This window comes from Pinus tabuliformis, chromosome 3_2, assembly GCF_031772625.1.
Source record: "Pinus tabuliformis cultivar Carrire ecotype Pingquan chromosome 3_2, CPIR1, whole genome shotgun sequence".
In the NCBI taxonomy this organism is placed as follows: domain Eukaryota; kingdom Viridiplantae; phylum Streptophyta; class Pinopsida; order Pinales; family Pinaceae; genus Pinus; species Pinus tabuliformis.
Window position 1 is genome coordinate 678,286,093 of NC_142302.1, and position 6,000 is coordinate 678,292,092.

At 35.8% G+C, this 6,000-nt stretch overlaps 1 pseudogene across 1 annotated transcript in view; it reads right to left on the bottom strand.

Annotated features, from left to right (window-relative positions):
• LOC149182460 (peptidyl-prolyl cis-trans isomerase FKBP62-like) overlaps positions 1 to 3,029 on the bottom strand; it is a 36,915-nt pseudogene extending 33,886 nt beyond the window's left edge. The window contains exons 1-2 of the transcript XR_016257130.1: positions 2,726 to 3,029; positions 2,476 to 2,562 (exon numbers count right to left, since the gene is read on the bottom strand). The product of XR_016257130.1 is annotated as a peptidyl-prolyl cis-trans isomerase FKBP62-like (transcript). The remainder of the gene's footprint in view (positions 1 to 2,475; positions 2,563 to 2,725) is intronic.
• Between the last annotated feature and the right edge of the window lie 2,971 nt (positions 3,030 to 6,000).

Here is a 6,000-nt window from a genome sequence, read left to right on the forward strand (position 1 = left end):
CAACTTTGTCTCTGATGGGTTTTCATAAGAGGTCGATTTGCTTTATTGTGCAAAACATACACATATTAAAAATTTATATACACACAACGGCAGGTCATTACATCTTTTGATTTTATTTCATTCATATTGACAAGGAATTGAATCGGGAAGTTGATAACTATCAAAGGAGGGCCAACACCTAGCTGAGGTTTTAGTGTTGATGGAAGAAGCCGGGGATAGATCAATTTCCCTACTTAATTCTTGTGTTTGATGCAGTCTCTAATCATAATTGTATCAAGAATAGTTCATGGTAGAGTTGATCTTGATGTTTTGGAAATGGTTTTGTAAACTTAAACTAGATTTTTGGAGGTTTTTTAAAATGTTATTTTTCAACTCGATAAGAGGTGCTATTGTGGGAGAGATATATATGTTTTGTCTTTGGGCGTTGCATTTGTAATCAACCGCAGTCCTTGAAGATAGTCGTGCATAACGACTAGAATATAGGGGGTTAAACTTAGTATGAGATGCAGAAGGAGTTCTATTTTGTTTTTATCATGCGATCTCTTTTGACTTTGTCCATTCCATTTGTGGCAAAGTACTTGAAGAGAGTAATTTCCATTCTTTATGTGTGCAAGGTTTTCATGTCCATAGCAAGTAATGATGAACCATAGATTGAACCATAAAAAGCATAAAAACATAAAAAGATTAATTAGATATTTTTATAAATTAGATATAAAAAGCATAAAAACATAGATTGAACCATATAACATCAATCATCTAGAAGTTATAATCTTCATCAACCACGTCCACAAGTTAGTAACATACAACATATTGAGTCTCATGATTCATCAATCTTAAAGTTTCAAGCAGTCAAAATTCAATATATAACATTTATCATCATTGATCACCAAAGTTGTACTTGTAAGCTAAGTGTAACCATTACAACAAAGAATATCTAACATGAAATGTTATAAAATGAAATGAAATGAAACAACTTTCAACTTTCACGAAGCATCATATTCATAATTCATTACCAATGAGTTATAATTGCCAACTTCAAACTTACATTTTCATATATTGTTTACAAAAAATATCATAATAAATATGAAAGAGTCAACAATTATAAAAACTAATAGAAACTAGAAAAGGCAAGTAAATCTATTATCTATTGCTAATGCTTGGGCCTCTTGTTGGAAAATCAAGATCTTTGTCATTAATATCACCCTCTAAGAATTAACATAAGATAGAAAAAACATAGCATGTCAAGCCAAGATTTTGTCTAAGTGATAAGTACATTTTTAGTAGGGTCATGATAGAGGAGTTCGACAACCAACGTCACTAACATCAAGGTACATAGAGGGACTGGTGCTCTTGATTAAATATGAGTTCCATACCCTAATACATGACAAAATCCAATGAAAACATTGCAATCCCCTCAATCCTGAAAAAACTGATAAGTTTGTTGGATTTGAATGAGATCTAAAATTCTACTTTCTCCATATGAAATGCAATGAGGTCAAAACCACTCTCAAACATCCCGAGTCATTTCATGGTAATGTTAAAAATTTAAGTAAAAGGATGAGAATGAAGATTAAGGCTAGGGAGCGAAAATTTCGCTCCGAGGTCACTCCCAAAATTCGCTCCTTGCGGGAGAAATTTCGGGAGCGCGCTTCTGGAGCAGGTCCGGAGGGGGGACGCCACTCCCACACAACCCTGGCCATAACAAACAAGGACCTGTATTGGGGTCCTTCTAAAAAGCTTCTAAAAATATCGAGAAGAACCAATCAATATATCAATACACAGAGCAAGTGTATCTGTACATCTCAACAAAGAAAATATATTAACAATATTATTAAAAAAATATACATAAGCTCAAAGAATATGTATCAACAAAAAATATTATATTTATATATATATATATAAGAAAGAAAACTGTATATTATATCATACTTCTATATAGAGAGAGAGAAATACCTATCAACACATTAATAAGAGAAGATGAGCATATGTTTATGTTTTTCTTTTAACGTCTTTTGAGACAAACATGTCTGTTCTATAGAATATTTTCTCAGAATCAGGATTAAGAGTTGAATTTAGTCAAATTTTGATGAAAATTTAAACTAGATAAAAATATAAATTACATTATTTCATTATATTTAATCAAATATCAAGCCAAAGAAAAAATTAATCAAATGCAGTTTTATTCTGATGTTTTTTTCTTGTAGTCTCCTTGATCTGCCTGGTCTATAGAGGCTCTTTTCTTAGCATCATAATGGAAAGTTAAATCGAATCAAAATTTATCACGCCTACGTATAAGATGCATACCACGTCCAAACACAAGCGCTTTCAATCAAATTAGAATGTTACTCGCAACATACAAAAACTACAAGCAAGCAGAAATCACTCTCTTTCATAAAATACGCCATGAACAATACACATTTTCGAGGTCAAAACACAACAAAACACAAACTTCTAAAAAAACATGCATTTGCATACCTTGGCCAAGCTTGAAAGTAAAGGGCTCTCCTCTGTCTCTCGAGGAATCGAATTTGGTACCATCTAGTAAAGTTCCAGTGTAATGCACTGCCGAAAAAGTTCAAAATAATTTAGGAAAAACAAGAAAACTAACTTTTGAAATCCTTCGTATAATAAAACTTTAAATGATTACAAACCCTACCTATAAACCCTGACAAGGCTCCAAATCATAAAAAGGACGAATAAACCTGCATTTTTCGATTAATTATACCTGTTACTTCGTATCCATTTTCTGGCGTTTCCCACCTTGTGCCAACCTTCAGAAGTTTTTTCTTCAAACCCGAGCTGTTTATCTCCTTCTCTTGCCCTACAGCGAGGGGTGGAGCAGATTCGATCTCCTCACCTGGTTCATCTTCTACTTCCCCTACATCGGAAAGATCCAGATCTTCGTCTGCCATAGATTTTCCTTCAAGAGAAACAACAGAGAGTACAAGAACTGCAACGGGCAATGCCTATAAATTGACTGGAAAAGGCCGATAAACCGCCTGATACAACCATTCGTCGGCCATCATTTGAAAACGATTCAAGATTTCTAGAGTTTTCTTTACAGCTGGGACTGTCCAGCTCAGCGATCCACGTGGGATGTTGTTAATGAAATTACATGTCAGCATGGCCACGTTGTTATATCATGGAGCGTTCAAGTTTTAGGTTAAACTTGTAAAGTGGAAGGAACTTCCCTATGGTTAAGGTGACTTGTGAATTCCATGGATTTTTGTGACATTTAACATTTAAATTTAATGGAAGATATGGTTAAGCTAAAAAGTAGGTTGGTTGTGAAATTCAAGGATTTTTGTGTGAAGTGGTTGTGAAATTCAGATAGGTTTAAGTGAAAAGGTTAAGAAAATACTAAAAATGTGTAGGATAAGAAAATGTAGTATTAGGTAAAGAAATCAAATGTGTTAGGTTATTGATATGAAAAATGTGTATGGTAAGAAAATGTATTATGAGGTAAAAAAATAAAATGTGTTAGGTTATATAATGTGAAAAAGAAGGTTGTTTATTTTGGACAAGGTGTTAGGATTAAGAGACGGTAGGGGTGGGTTGTTATTGTTTCACTAGGTCACATGTGAGGGGGATGTGGCAACACGTCCTTATAACAATTTTGGTGATAACACGCAGGATGCGCAGGAGAGTCATCCATCTCACTATTTTGTGATTAACATTGCACGTCTTTTGTTTATTGGAAGTGTTATTTGATGGATTTTCTTACAACCAAGGAGGATTTTTGTAACATACAGTGATACGTCATCAATTGTTTTTACCAAGTTTAATTATCACTATTAATTTTATTTTGTTTTAATCTGAATTATTAAAACTATTAGGCTAAAAAGCCAGAACAAATGTTGTTAAGTATTAATTAAAAGATTTTGGATCAGTTTGTTAAAAGACTAGAGAAACAGTTGAATTAACTTCTGAAAACAGTTACAATTGTTCCTTCACCCTTTTCCTTTAAGAGGAAAAAGGGCAGAACCCTGTAGGGAGGTGAGAGGAACTGGACTGTGTTGAATTCTTCCTAGAGCTGGGAAAAAACTTAACCAGTGGAAAAGAAAATTGTGATAATAGTTGTGGGGTACAAGACTTGAGGCTGGACAGAGTCCTGATGCCCAAGGTACCCAATTGTTCATCACTGTCAGAAGTGGAAGAGCTCGGAGGGGGAATCTGGATGTAATTGCCAGTTCCAAGGCTGGGTGGTGAGACCTTCCAAAACAAAAGTTACATGCATAACAAGAAAACAGATAAGTGATATCACCATGTCAATCATTATTACTAGGAATGGATAGACTGTTTACTGTTACAGCAGAAAGTACATTAATAGACTAGTAGTAGTAATTAACGTTTATTGATTTCTGAATAGAGTAGGAAATACTGTCTTGATTCTATGCTTTATTAGCAGACATTTACTTATAATTGAAATATACAAAAGTAGTGAATATACTAGCTTACTAGGTAAGATATTTTCAATAGACAATTTAATGATTAAATTCAGAAGAACATGCTAAGCAAGAACATTAAACCAATATTCCTTTCTGGTCTTTCTATATTTTCTATAACACTGAAATTGCACAGTCCGTGGACAAAACACACACCCACACAATATACAAATATCAGTTTTTACACTACACTATGGTAATCTTTCTTTATCATTGATAGAAGGAAAACTTAAGGAAACTTTATAAAAACATAAACGACAATTACCCTACAGTTTACATTGCTTATAACAACAACCTAGGGTTTATCAGTCCTCAGACGAGTTTGGGAAGGAACTCACCAAGAACCAAGTAACCAGGTACTGTTTAAACCCTGAACCTCTGAACTATTAAATATTAATTATACTTAAACAGAAACTGAAAGACTTAGTTCCAGAACCCAGCATCGATGGCCATAACATGATATCACAGTCGAACTGGAAGCATACAAAACCTTAAAATCAATTCATTTAAACTGATACGACACAGAACTGTATTTCATAAACAAAAATTATTAGAAGTCGAGTTACCGCGACGGACTTGATACATCAGTCTAAACATAGATAAATATACAAAACTTATGCCAAGAAATGTCCTGTAGATTTCCACAGAAGTAATGCAAGGAATTACTGAACCAGTCCCAGTACTGTGTTGGCATTTCCAAGGCCGACAGTCCCAAAAATAACATAAATACATTCTTTATCGAAAGCACACACTCCGACCGTAGCCTTAAACCCTAGCTATCAACATTCTGTGAAACCCTCTGTCATGGAAAACCGGCTCAAAGAGCTCAAGGCATAAGATAAGTTCAGAGTCCAAAACCCACCTGGGAAACGAAGAAAGAAGCATGGTTTAGTAAGGTGGTCGCCTTCCAAAAGCCACATGCCGAACGAGGGTTTCGAGCGATCATCAGTGGGCTTACCTACACAGGAAAAGCCGATAGTGAGGACCCGAAATCATGCAAAAGTCTTGATTACCATATGAAACCTGTGATAGTGAGGTGGCTTACCTGAGCGGGAGCTGGACATCCCTCGAAGCGGCGGTCGAACCTGCAAATGCATCAGGCAGTCTCAGCGAAATGAAAGTGGAGAATAAACTTTTAATGTCAATACTTCGAAAATGAATCATTGCTTACCTCTTGCTGCCGCGGAATCGACCCTCTCCACCAGGGTTTTGGAACCCATGCCGTAGACATTACACCTGTTCCAGAGTGGCCCAAAAACCCGTCAGGCATCCTCATGAACCACCACAGTGCACCTTAGCATCTATAGAGGAATCTTAATGGAGAAATGTTGAGGTAACAGTAACAAGGGTTTGCAAAGCACCTGGAGTTTCGGACAAAAGCCTGACTGAGTGATGCACCAGGTCACCATTGCAGAGCCGAGAGCCGAGCTGAGTCATGAACAAATGAACCTCCCTCACCACCGAAAAGGTCATTATACTTCCCCGCCAAACCTGAAGTATCGAGACCGTATATCTAAACGAATCCAACGGCGGATGTAAAGCCAGGTGCAGTACC